Source organism: Protopterus annectens, chromosome 6.part0 (genome assembly GCF_019279795.1).
Source record: "Protopterus annectens isolate FY-2018-M chromosome 6.part0, PAN1.0, whole genome shotgun sequence".
Lineage (NCBI taxonomy): Eukaryota > Metazoa > Chordata > Ceratodontiformes > Protopteridae > Protopterus > Protopterus annectens.
The window spans coordinates 1176375468-1176390073 of NC_056737.1; the positions used below are offsets into that span (position 1 = coordinate 1176375468).

The 14606-nt window shown below is 44.3% G+C and overlaps 1 long non-coding RNA gene across 1 annotated transcript in view; it reads left to right on the forward strand.

Moving 5' to 3' along the window:
- LOC122804093 overlaps positions 1–14606 on the forward strand; it is a 280116-nt gene that overhangs the window by 179256 nt on the left and 86254 nt on the right. The gene's annotated exons all lie outside the window — the stretch shown is intronic.

Here is a 14606-nt window from a genome sequence, read left to right on the forward strand (position 1 = left end):
GAGGCTTGCCAGGCTGTCTAGCACAGGTTACTACTACACCCCCATTCAGTGAGGCTTGCCAGGCTGTCTAGCACAGGTTACTACTACACCCCCATTCAGTGAGGCTTGCCAGGCTGTCTAGCACAGGTTACTACTACATCCCCGTTCAGTGAGGCTTGCCAGGCTGTCTAGCACAGGTTACTACTACACCCCCGTTCAGTGAGGCTTGCCAGGCTGTCTAGCACAGGTTACTACTACACCCCCATTCAGTGAGGCTTGCCAGGCTGTCTAGCACAGGTTACTACTACACCCCCATTCAGTGAGGCTTGCCAGGCTGTCTAGCACAGGTTACTACTACATCCCCCGTTCAGTGAGGCTTGCCAGGCTGTCTAGCACAGGTTACTACTACATCCCCCATTCAGTGAGGCTTGCCAGGCTGTCTAGCACAGGTTACTACTACATCCCCGTTCAGTGAGGCTTGCCAGGCTGTCTAGCACAGGTTACTACTACACCCCCATTCAGTGAGGCTTGCCAGGCTGTCTAGCACAGGTTACTACTACAGCCCCATTCAGTGAGGCTTGCCAGGCTGTCTAGCACAGGTTACTACTACATCCCCCATTCAGTGAGGCTTGCCAGGCTGTCTAGCACAGGTTACTACTACACCCCCGTTCAGTGAGGCTTGCCAGGCTGTCTAGCACAGGTTACTACTACATCCCCCGTTCAATGAGGCTTGCCAGGCTGTCTAGCACAGGTTACTACTACACCCCCCATTCAGTGAGGCTTGCCAGGCTGTCTAGCACAGGTTACTACTACACCCCCCATTCAGTGAGGCTTGCCAGGCTGTCTAGCACAGGTTACTACTACACCCCCATTCAGTGAGGCTTGCCAGGCTGTCTAGCACAGGTTACTACTAGACCCGCATTCAGTGAGGCTTGCCAGGCTGTCTAGCACAGGTTACTACTACACCCCCATTCAGTGAGGCTTGCCAGGCTGTCTAGCACAGGTTACTACTACACCCCCATTCAGTGAGGCTTGCCAGGCTGTCTAGCACAGGTTACTACTACATCCCCGTTCAGTGAGGCTTGCCAGGCTGTCTAGCACAGGTTACTACTACACCCCCGTTCAGTGAGGCTTGCCAGGCTGTCTAGCACAGGTTACTACTACACCCCATTCAGTGAGGCTTGCCAGGCTGTCTAGCACAGGTTACTACTACATCCCCGTTCAGTGAGGCTTGCCAGGCTGTCTAGCACAGGTTACTACTACATCCCCGTTCAGTGAGGCTTGCCAGGCTGTCTAGCACAGGTTACTACTACACCCCATTCAGTGAGGCTTGCCAGGCTGTCTAGCACAGGTTACTACTACACCCCATTCAGTGAGGCTTGCCAGGCTGTCTAGCACAGGTTACTACTACACCCCCATTCAGTGAGGCTTGCCAGGCTGTCTAGCACAGGTTACTACTACACCCCCATTCAGTGAGGCTTGCCAGGCTGTCTAGCACAGGTTACTACTACACCCCCATTCAGTGAGGCTTGCCAGGCTGTCTAGCACAGGTTACTACTACATCCCCCATTCAGTGAGGCTTGCCAGGCTGTCTAGCACAGGTTACTACTACACCCCCATTCAGTGAGGCTTGCCAGGCTGTCTAGCACAGGTTACTACTACATCCCCCGTTCAGTGAGGCTTGCCAGGCTGTCTAGCACAGGTTACTACTACATCCCCCGTTCAGTGAGGCTTGCCAGGCTGTCTAGCACAGGTTACTACTACATCCCCCGTTCAGTGAGGCTTGCCAGGCTGTCTAGCACAGGTTACTACTACATCCCCGTTCAGTGAGGCTTGCCAGGCTGTCTAGCACAGGTTACTACTACAGGCCCCGTTCAGTGAGGCTTGCCAGGCTGTCTAGCACAGGTTACTACTACACCCCCATTCAGTGAGGCTTGCCAGGCTGTCTAGCACAGGTTACTACTACACCCCCATTCAGTGAGGCTTGCCAGGCTGTCTAGCACAGGTTACTACTACACCCCATTCAGTGAGGCTTGCCAGGCTGTCTAGCACAGGTTACTACTACATCCCCATTCAGTGAGGCTTGCCAGGCTGTCTAGCACAGGTTACTACTACATCCCCGTTCAGTGAGGCTTGCCAGGCTGTCTAGCACAGGTTACTACTACACCCCCATTCAGTGAGGCTTGCCAGGCTGTCTAGCACAGGTTACTACTACACCCCCGTTCAGTGAGGCTTGCCAGGCTGTCTAGCACAGGTTACTACTACACCCCCATTCAGTGAGGCTTGCCAAGCTGCCACATTCCAAAGTGCCTGCAGGACCCTTACTACCACCCTGACCCTCTGAGCATGGCCCTAGAGGAGCACAGGGTGAATGCTCCCTAACCTGGGAGGTACATGACTGGGCAGCTCCTGAGAAACTTGGATTGGTAAAAATGAACAGAAATGGGAGAGAAAGAAAATATTAAAGGACAAATGAATGCATAATTAAAATAAGAAAAAACAAAGAAAGAAAGAGAAGGAGGGACAGAAACAAAAAAGAAAATATCCACAATAAAATCACACATGATGTTACATGGCATCCAGTTTTTTACTTTAAAATAGTTTTATTTTTAATAAATCTTTATTGAAATAAAACAGAATGTATTGGAGGTACTTTTGCATATGTGGAAACACTGATATGTAAAGTACTTACGCATACATGAGAAAAATGAGCTCAATGCTATTAAATTTTGTTGGGGGTTACATTTTCAGTCTATTGTACTAACACCTGAGACCACTCTTTATAAATACTTACATGTAATAAAACCATTTAAGGACAGTATACTGCATTTATGTACTGGCATAGCTTTTACATCTGATTGCAGTAATGTACTGAAAGTACAGTAGGTCTTCAGTTACCATCCTTTATAAATAGGTGCTTATATACATTAATGAAATCAGTTAAAGACAAAATACATTTAATAAACTGTGAATGATTACCAGCAGCTTCAACTAAAGACTCACTTCTACTCAGCTGGCTTCTGTTGTATTGGATCTTTTCATCCACTAGATACAGAAGACATAAGACAATGCTAGTTTACAAGTATTTCACCTTTTTTCCATAACATTACCAATGTAACTACTACTGTTATGCAAGACATTTCATTCAGTGCTGCACTTACTTAGTTTGCTTTTGGTTAAATATTTAATATCAGAATTATTATACTGTGCCAATCTTTCATAGGTTCATACTAGGCTATCTGCCCTAGGGCATTTATAAGCCTAGCCAGAGTGTGTTTGGCTTTCGCCACCCATTTTAAATGAATTTTGCTATGCCCTTTTTTGAGGTTAGTATTCTGTGCCTCTGTCTAACAGTGACACAGAAGTGATACCTTTGGGTAAACCTACGATCTCCCATCCACTCATCAAGATTCCTCTTGAAGAGAGTCAATGAGGGACTCCGCCTAACCTGGATTGGGATTTTATTCCAGAGTGAAGGGAGCCTCTGGGTTATGAATCTGTCCCTCCAGCATGTCCTATTTATTTCAGTGCTGAGGTTCAAGTCTCTCGAGCACGTAGCTCGATGGGATTTAGATTTTCTGAGGTGCAGCATGTCCATTAACTCCGGGTTGGACATGACTTTATACATCAGGCACAGATTGCCTCTGAGCAGGCGGTATGCCACTGAGTAGAGCTGGAGTTTCTTTAACCGGGCAGCATATGGCATCTGTTTGAGCCCTTTGATCCTCCTGGTGAGGTACTTTTGGGGTCTTTCCAGTTGCTGCAGGTGGCTGGTAAGGTATATCCCAAAAGGGGCATTGTGCTCAATTATGGGCCTGATGAGGGATGAGTAAAGAGGCATGATGACCTCCCCTGATCTAGATGTGAATCCCTTCATGATTAGGTGACCTATATAAAATGCTTTTCTAACCACTTTGGCCACGTGGTTGTCAAATGAGAGATTGATATCAACTTGGGTCCCCAGGTCCCTAATTACTTCTTCCGTACTTAATGGATTACCACCTATGTGGTAATTTGTGGGCACTTTGTTTTTGCCAAAGGGGATGACTATACACTTTTTGGGGTTTAGCTTGAGGCCATGGCTCTGGCACCAGTTGTCTGTTTCTATGAGGCCCTTTTGTAGGATGCTTGTGTCAGCTGGAGAGTCTGCTATAGCGCCCAGTTTGCAGTCATCTGCGAACTTGGTCAGCCACAGTCCTTCTGTGTTAGCCTGTACCTCCGAGAAATATATACCGAACAAGAGAGGTCCCAGGACTGAGCCTTGTGGGATGCCACTTGTAACTGGTTTGGAGTCTGACATGGCTCCAGAAATTCTAACCATGTGGGTTCTGTCCTTGAGCCAGTTTGCAACCCATCTAGTGACATAGGGGTTTATATTTAAGCTGGAGAGCTTATCTATAATGCCCGAGTGGGGTATTGTATCGAAGGCTTTTGCAAGGACCAGGTATTCTGTGTGGACCACCTTCCCCTCGTCAATGGCCTTGGTGACTGTTTCAAAGAAATCGACCAGGTTTAAGAGGCAGGATCTGCCCTTAACAAAGCCGAACTGGGTAGGATCCAGTGTCTGTAGGTCCCCAATATCTTTATTTATGAGGTCCATGATGATCCTTTCCATAGCTTTGCAGACCAAGCTAGTCAAGCTTATGGGGTGGTAGTTTCCAGGATCCGTTGAGGCACCACCTTTGTGGAGAGGGACCACTGTTGCTGTATGCCACTCTTTGGATACATATCCTGTAGTAAGGCTGAGATTGAACAGTAGTTTTATGTTTGGGTTTAGTTCTTCTTGGAGTTCATGTAGGACGCAGCCCGGGACACCGTCTGGTCCCACTGATGCTGTGTTTTTTGCTTTGGAGAGGGTGGCTCTTACCTGAGCATCTGAGATGTCAGGGGGGCAGCACTCTGCTGGGCTAGATATTTGCCCTTTTGGTGGGGAAGGGGGGGAGAAGTTTGCGCTGAACCTGTCAGCTAGGATGTTGGCAATGTCTGTGGGTTCGGTGTATTTTTTGTCATTTTGGACTAATTCTGAGCATATCTGGGAATTCCCACCCAGGTTCCTAACATAACTAAAGAAAGCCTTGTGATTATCCTTAGTGTCCTGTGAATTTTTTCTCCCGAAGCTGGCCTTAGACAATTTTATGAGTGCCCATAGTTTGTTTGCTAATACTGATCAGAGATGCATTCCCTTTTTGGAATTTTGCTCTATCATGTAGTAGCTTCCTCCTTCTATTGTATAGTTTGTTTATGGCTAGGGTCCACCAGACAGGACGCCTAACTCTGGAGGATTGGGTCTTGGTTTTATTTGGGATTGCATGATCCATGCATTCCTGAAGGTGTTCATAGAATGCGTTTATAAAGGATTCTGCGGTCTGGGCCGTATTTTCCACAGGCCCGGGGGCTTTGAAGGATTCCACCTCAGTTTTGAGGAGTGTGAAATTTGCTTTAGAGAAGTTTTTCACTGTGGTTTTCTGGGCAGGGGCTGGGGTCGGGATGTGAATATCTAGTGAGATTAGTTTATGGTCTGAACTTACCAGTGAGGGATACACTTCTGGTGTGGAGCATAGAGTCCCCATGTTGGTGATGATCAGGTCCAGTATGTTTTCCCCTCTTGTGGGAGTGGCAACAAGTTGTTCCATAGCATTTGAGTTTATAAATTCTAGGAACCTTTGGGCTAGGGTGTTGGAGCTAGAGTAATGCCCCCAGTCTATGTTAGGGTAGTTGAAGTCGCCCAATATAATGGTGTTTGGAGAGACCTTCATATTTTCCAGTGTTCTCAGGAAGGCCGAGTGGGGTTCCTGGGATTGGGAGGGTGGTCTGTAGCAGACTATAAACTGGGAGGCAGTTTTACCCACTGTTAGTTGCACATGGATAGTCTCTGATGCTTTGTGCCATGCCACCAACCTGGAGGTGTGGGTATCTTTGACGAATATTGATACTCCCCCTCCTTTTGTGGTTCGGTCCAAGTTTTGGGGCCGAAAAGCATGGTATGAGGTATAACCTGGTAGTGCTGGGGTGCTCTCGGGAGCCTTGAACCAGGTTTCTGTTACTGCACAGATATTGATGTTTTCCATGCTATTTCTCCATGCTAAGGAGTGTTTCGAGTGCATGCATCTTGAGGTTTAGACTTCTGGCGTTGAGTAGCATTACTCTTAGTTTCTTATCCCTTGTGATACCTATGGAGGTGGGTTTGTCTTTTGAGCCTTGCCTAAAAAAGGCACTATGGGGGTGGCAAGAGCCTTTGCCAATATCAGAAAGCCCAGGGGTGACAGGTGCAAGCCGTCCCTAGCGAAGCATCATGGCTTGTCGAGCATGTCATCCCAGGCAGACAGGCATTGGATCCCCTTTGAATGACACCAATGCTTAAGCCAATTGTTGAAATTGATCATCTTGTCTTCATATTGTGGCATCATTCTTGGTGAGGGTAAGATGCTACTCAAGGTCAGGGTCATACCGGCCTAGGCTACATGCTCAGAGAGCTCCTCTATGTCTCTTTTCATGTAGTCCAGGGAGGTATGTCTCAGGTCATTCACACCAGCATGGGCAATGACTGAGTCATATTTGTACTTGCCTTGGAGTGACCTGAGTGCTTGTGTTATGTGGCGGATCCTAGCGCCCGATAGGCAGCTCACCGTGACCTTCTCCCTGTTCAGCCTGGTGAGCGGGATGTCAGTGTGCCTGACAATAGAGTCACCTATTACAAGTGTATCAGGTGTGTTGTTTAGTCTTAAGGGCTGTAACTGTTCAGCACACTGGCTTTGTGAGCTATGTGTTGCACGTGTTTTGTTTTGGGGTAGCGCTTGCTTGGGTGTCTGCTTTGGAGGTCTCTGCTGCTTAGGCAGATTTTTATTTCGAGCCTCCGAGTATGTTTTTGTGTGTTTATGTGTTTGGTTTGCTGTCGTGGTAGGTCTATGTGAGACTGGAATTGTAGTGAGTGTGGTTTCCTTCTCCTCCTGACTGGTTACGCCAGTACTAAGTTGAGAGAGCTTAGCCTCCAGTTTGGCTATATGATTGCATCTCTCACATGTGTTGGAATTTGTTGGGAGGAGGAGAGGGTTGTCTGTGTACATGAGGCAGTTGTAACATTGCCTCAAGATTCCCAGATTCACCAGCTGGACCAGAGAGGAGATTGACAACTGACCTGACCTTTGGACCTTTCATTTAATGGAAGTTATTAATAACTTGTTGCACTTTTATATGTGTGTACAGCTTGTCTGTTTGGGGGAAGGGTGTTGTCCGGAAATTCTGCAAACCCTTTTAGTCTAGATTTTACTTTAAAATGTTATGGTTTACATGTAACAGTCTGTCTCTTGTTTTAAGGCAGAGTACACACAGAAAATGTGGCAATTCAAGGACGTTTTTTGTTCCTTTTAGTTCAAGCTTAAATAAAAAAAAATGTTTGTGTTACAGATGGATGCAGTATATATACTTCAGGACAGTAATGTGCGCTTTGATAGCTTTCTGCCTACTAACTTAAAGCATATAAGGGGATAGTTTAAAAATGCATATAGATGTACAACTAGTCATTTCTCACTACATTCTGGTCATTCACTTGATACTGCAACCTCCACTTTCTAGGTTGTGGTGCCTACTAAGAGATCAGCCATTTTGCATGTGCACGTAATACTGTGGAAGAAATGACTGTGTTGTACATTTATTCTACTAATAAATCGTTTCCGGCCTACAGAAACAAATTCCTTTCTTTACAAAAATGGTCTGTATTTACTTTAACTACTAACTAAGTTATTGCAATTCTGTAAATGAACTTATGTGGCACTGAATTTTTTTTTTGTTGTTTGTGTATAGATACATAACATTTATACGTATGAAAAAATAGTTGTAAGTGTACTCAAGCAGATGTATATCTGTAATTTATGGACATATGTATGCAGACTTACATACATTTCTTGACACACATATATTACATTCCTATTTATACAAGGAAATATGTTATCATATAAATATTGCTTTTATTGTATACAGACATAGTTCAATATACATATATGTTTATGCGTTCATTTGCATTATTATAGTGACATTATGGATACATATTTCTTCTAGCAAATACCTTTAATTATACAGCATTCTTTCAGTTTACCTTTATCTTTATTATTACTAAGAAAATGAAACAAAAGTTACACAGTTACTCAGGCCTTTTCTCTACTACTTGGTCAAAACACTTGGCCTGATGGTCTGGCCTACAGTTCTGTAGGTCATTGTACTTATAACAGCATTGCTGTTTGGAGCAGGTGATCCCTTCAGGGATGACAGGTGGCCAGTCAGTTCCTGCCAGATATTGATATTTTCCACTCACTTCTTTCATCTACACCAGCAGAACCTCTCATTCAAGGCCCAGGTCGAGCATCACTGTCAGATTTCCATCACCTAGTCTATCTTTAAGAGATGTGTATGATACATTTGACCTTGTCCTACTGTGATTGACATTTCTGTTGCTTACAATTTGACCTTCACAAACACAAGTTAATGTTTCATGTGAAGGGGAATGGGGAATAAGTTATTAATAAAAGGGTGGGGGCTTAAGACACTTTGTAACTGTATGCATTTTATTCCTGTAATGGTACTGCTTAAACTCTTATGGAACTGTGAAGAGAAAGCTGTGTGTCATAAAATAAAATTGTAGTCTTTAGTAGCATTAATGCTGTTTGCACTGACATTGTTACAGCTGGAAGTTACCTACAGCTTAATAATAATAAAACGCAAGTTTCATGGAAACTCTAAATGGGTATTCTGCCGTGTAAACAAACACTGCTGCCAGTTCACCATCACCACTGCACAAATGATTATAGTTTTTTTTGTCTCTGGGGCCACAAGTTATTGCACATGACAAAATAAATTAATCTGATATGCAGTACCTCAACAGGCAACATAGTTAAACTGAAAAAAATGTATAATATACAAAAATAGGGACTTTTTATTCAAGTGTAAGCTATGAGCTTATGTTAAATTCTGAATTGTCACCTTTTTTACTAATTGTACCACTTTAGGGCATTCAGTATGTGCAGTGTTAGATTTCCCACTTGACTAGAAATTATTGTGCAAAACTGTTAAAATGTGATTACTGGTTATATGGTGCCTTCCAGCATCAATGAACAGAAGCCAAAGAGCACTCATGTATGACTTTTATAGACAATAGTATGATTAACTGTTTTAAATAAAAAAATAATTATTAGAAGATGAAAAAGATTGTTAGATGAACATTGGCAGTAGACCACACACCACACAACATAGCTTACAGATATCACTGCATGCATCAGATGTTCTTCGTGATTCACTGTTGCAGTCATTACATTTGGGTAATCTGCTGGCAGGTTGCCCTCAGTCGGCCTGAATATCAAAGTCTTGGGTCCTGCATCAGTTGCTGTCTCATCTTCCATGACGTCAGGTCATCAGTGGTATTAAACATGCAGCCGACTCCATTTTATTCAGTCTTTCTTGCCATGCGGTGCCCGAAGCAGAAGCAGTTCGCAAGTGTCGGTTGGCCGACTCCTGAAATTTTCGTATTCGAGTTTCAGAACCAAAGTCTTCAATTAAAGCTAAGTACCCCATTGGGGAAACTTTTTCTTGCTCCTTACCGATGTCAGTAAAAGTTAATAATTGCATTACTTGTAGGAAGCAAATACCTCATAAGGATTTTCATTTGTACTATATTCCTTGCCTAGGCCTAGATCATAATGTGCCTTGCTGGCGGTTTTGTGCTAGATTTAACCAACGCACTATTAAGCTTCGGTATATTTTTGCTTCAAAATATTTTGGATCCAGATTTAATTTCCCTGAAATGTTGTCGGATAGCAATCCGACTACCGGAGTTCACAAAACATGCAAAGAAAAAGACAGAGACAGACTGTCGAGGTCCAAAACCGATGATAAAGCTTCTCCTAAGCCAGTCGCCGGTTTGCTGGTACTCAGTGAGGTGCTTTTGCAGCCCCTGATACCCGCTGCTTTTGAGTCCCACCACACAACATAGCTTACAGATATCACTGCATGCATCAGTTATACTCTATATGTTTTAACAAGAAAGAAAACTGTAACCTGAATCTCATGGTCCATAGTTCTGGGCATGCCACCTCTTTACCTGCTCAGCTGTATGCCATGTATGAGCCTGTCACATGGGATCACTTTTACTGCTGCTAGCTGTTTACCATTAGTCATAGGACTGTAACTAGGAGCTGCAGTGACAGGATGGGTCACTTCACCACCAGACTGGTGCAAACTCACATTGTGCAGAATGTGACATGTAGTTAACATCCTACATGCAGTACCTGACTCATACTAAAGGGCACCCTCAGACACATCCAGGTATCTAAAATGACTCTTTAGGAGAACAAAGACTCTCTTATTGACAATACAGGTCGGGGACAGGGCTGTATTAAAGTTCTCTTCTGGCTGTTCCATTTGATTTTCTCACTGATGTCATGAGCCATGTGACTCCAGTGGATATTCTGCATCACAAAACAGAGAGGGGGAAGAAAAAGTGGTTTAGCATTTGGGAATATATTTCACCATTAACAATTACTTAAATAAAACAGAAAAAAAGGAGAAAAAAACTGTTCTTCACTTACCAACAAGATGACCACTGGGCATCCTACCTTGCAGGGAGAGGTGGTAGAGTGAGCAAGTGTGCCACATATGGGAACCATGTGCACTGTCAGGATGCTGAGTAGAGACATTGGTGATGCACACCCATGCATCACACACTACATGGCAACTGATGGAGTGGTAGCCCTTCTTACTGTTGTACAGCTCACTGTGTGGACCAGAAGGGGCTCTAATTGCAATATAGGTGGAATCTATTTCACTAAGGACTGCAGGGAAAATGTGCCACTCCATAAAAGGCATGCATAGTCCTGGCTGAGCCTTGAGGTGACACTGACGTTTGACGTGTATGGGGAGTCTGTTCTGGAAACAGATGCACTGTATTACACATCCAAGAACTGCTGCAGTATTCTCAAGGCAAGAGCCTGTGAGACAACTGAGGTGTCCCCAGTCTAGCTCAGGAAGGTCGCTGTGGCATGTATAGTGAAGGTTATGCATACCTTAGTATCCACAGGGATAAGAAGGCTGCACATTCTTACATTCTTTTATGGGGGTCATAAATATCAATAAGACCCTTATAATAACCTTGTCCACTCTAAACCTATCAAGCATCTTCTGATTATCAAAATGATAGCGGGTTATTCTCTGCTTATATCTTCACCTTCTTGGCTGGTGAGGACCTCTGAGCACAACCAGTTTTGGTTTAGCCTGGGAAAAAGCAGCTCACAAAGGGAAATAGCAAGGCTACCTGCATGGTCATTGCCAACATGGGAGATAGATGCTCCACACCAGTGGTCACCCCCTCATTGGTCAGGTGTGACCATAAGCAAATCACCCTTGAGATCCACATCCCACCTCCACCCCCCCCCCCACCAGTAAGGAAACCTCCGTAAAAAACTTTTTCAAAGCCAACTTCATGCTACTCAAATCAGAAGTGACAAACTTCATGACACCCATGCAGAAGGGAGCTGAAATTTCGACTGCTGAATCCTACATGGCACTGTATGAGCACATCCACTCGTGCATGAATTGTGCCATCCCAAATAGAACCAAGATGCTCTCCTCCAAAATAAGGAAGCCAGTCTGGTGGTGTCTTGCCTTAAACAAACTATACAACAGAAGGAAGAAACTGTTTCAGAAAAGAGGAAAATCCCAGGATGCAAAAAACTCCCTTACCAGCCTCAGTAAGAAGCTGAGATCCCTCATAAAATCCTCCAAAGCTAGTTATGAAAATAAAATTACCAAAGATTCCAAAGACAACCACAAAGCATTCTATAGTTATGTCAAGAAAATAAATGGCAATGCTCAGATCTGCTCTGAGCTACAACAGACTGGCACTAAATATACTGATCCCAAGGATATTGCCAATATCCTGGCAGATCTATTTAGTGCCAACTTCACCCCCCTCTCACCCCCTAAAGGGCCCATCTCAATACCAAAAGATTGCCAAATTCCGGTAATCATGGCCACACAGGTAGAAACCGCACTCTCCAAAGCTAAGAATGCAGCATCCACAGGACCAGATGACATCCCGGGCTGTGTACTTCATGAACTACAAAATGAACTGGCACCTCACCTAAGTGTCATGTTTAATCATAGCCTCACCTCAGGCTTCATGCCCACTGAGTGGCACATAGCTACAGTTATCCCACTCCACAAGGGGGGATCCACCTTGGATCTAGGGAACTACCGTCCCATCAGTCTGACGAGCTTGATCTGCAAGGGCATGGAACACATTATCATGGAACTTATAAACAAAGACATTGGCAACCTTCAAACACTAGACCCCACCCAGTTTGGGCTCATAAAGGGCCGATCTTATCTCCTGAACCTGATTGACTTCTTCGAATCAGTCTCCAGAGCTGTGTATGAGGGTAAGGCTGTCCACACAGCCTATCTGGACATCGCCACGGCTTTTGACATCATCTCCCACTCTGGAATCATAGATAAACTTACTAAGCTGGGCATAAATCCCTACGTCACTTGATGGGTTGCCAACTGGCTTACTGACAGAACCCAGACTGTAAAAGTAGTCAACTCCAAATCCAGCTCCAGGCAAGTGACAAGTGGAGTACCTCAGGGTTCAATCCTGGGACCACTCTTGTTTGGCATCTACTTCTCTGAAGTACAGGTCAACACTAAGGGACTCTGGCTAACAAAGTTCACAGATGACTGCAAACTGGGAGTCATTACTGAATCCCCAAATGATGTGGATATTCTACAAAAAGACCTTACAGAAACAGATGCTTGGTGCCAGAGCCATGGGCTCAAGCATAACGCCAAGAAATTTATATTTATCCCCTTTGGAAAAAAAAACATGTACCCGTGAATTACCACATAGGTGGCAGTACACTAAACACTGAAAGTGTGAGAAGAGACTTAGGGACACAGGTGGACAGTGGTCTCACCTTCGATAACCACATCGCCACAACAGTCAGGAAATCCTTCTATGCTGCACACATCATCACTAAGGGCTTTTCCTCCAGAAAAAAAGGAGGTCATTGTCCCACTGTACTCATCCCTCATTAGACCCATTATAGAGTACAACGCCCCATTTGGTATGTACCTCACAAGACATCTGCAACAGCTGGAAACGCGACAGAAATACCTCACTAAAAGAATCACAGGCCTAAAGCAGATGCCATATGCTGACCATCTAAAAAAACTCCAGCTATACTCTGTGGCATATCGTCTACTCAGAGGCGATCTCTGCTTAACATACAAGGCCATGTCAAACCCTGAGCTGTTGGACATGTTCCACTTAAGGAAATCCCAATCCCTCAGAGCCACATGCTCCACGCATCTAAACCTTGTCATTACAATGAACAAAACATGCTGGAGGGATAGGTTCCTGACCCAGAGACTCCCCATACTCTGGAATAGACTGCCCATATACATGTCAAGCAGACTGCCTCCTTGGCCCTCTTCAAAAGGAACCTTGACAATTGGATGGGAGATAGGAAATTCACCCCGGGGATCACGTCAGTCACCCTGCTAGACAGGGGTCCAGAGAAGTAAATATTGTGGGAAGAAATATCCAGGGAATTGTTATAGCTAGGCTTGTATAGACCCTATGGCCGATAGCCTAGTACCAACCTATGAGCCTATGAACCTAAGTGATTGCATCTTTCTGGATTGCAAAATTATGTAATGAATCTGTGGATGGAGCAGAAGAGCAGGAAGATGTAACATTAATTGCAAGTAGGGGAGAGAGTGCTTCATTAGCATATACTGTTTTACATCATTTCTCATTTACATTTCATTATGACTTCATTTGCTTATGCTTATTCTTGGCCATCATGCCTTAGATATGTGGCCTCTATGAATCGTGGCTTACCTGCTCTCACTTATATGCAGTGTGAATATTCGTAACACATTTGCATCATGACTATGAGCACCACTCTTATATGCAGTGCAAATAGTCTTAACACGTTTGCATTATGACTATGAATACCATGTTTACATGCAGTGAGAATAGTCATAACACTTTTGCATCATGACTATGAGCACCACCCTTATATGCAGTCTGAATAGTCGTAACATGTTTGCATCATGACTATAAACACCACCCTTACATGGCAGTCTGAATAGTCATAATGTGTCTGCATCATGAGTATGAATACCACTCTTATATGTCGAGCAAATAGTTGTAATGTGTTTTCATCATGACTATGAACACCATGCTTTGTCTTTAGATACATTTGTCTGGTAAACAATAGTGTGATATTGGATTGCAGATGTTCTTCGTGTTTCACTGTTGCAGTCATTGCATTTGGGTAATCTGCTGGCAGGTTGCCCTCAGTCGACCTGAATAACAAAGTCTTGGGTCCTGCATAGGTTGCTGTCTCTTCTTCCATGATGTCAGGTCGTCAGGGGTATAAAACATGCAGTTGATGCCATTTTAATCAGTCTTTCTTGCCGCATGGTGCCCGAAGCAGAAGCAGTTCGCAAGTGCCGGTCGGCCGACTCCTGAAATTTTCATTTTCGAGTTTCAGAACCAAAGTCTTCAAACTAAAGCTAAGTACCCCGTTGGGGAAACTTTTTCTTGCTCCTTACCGATGTCAGTAAAAGTTAATAAC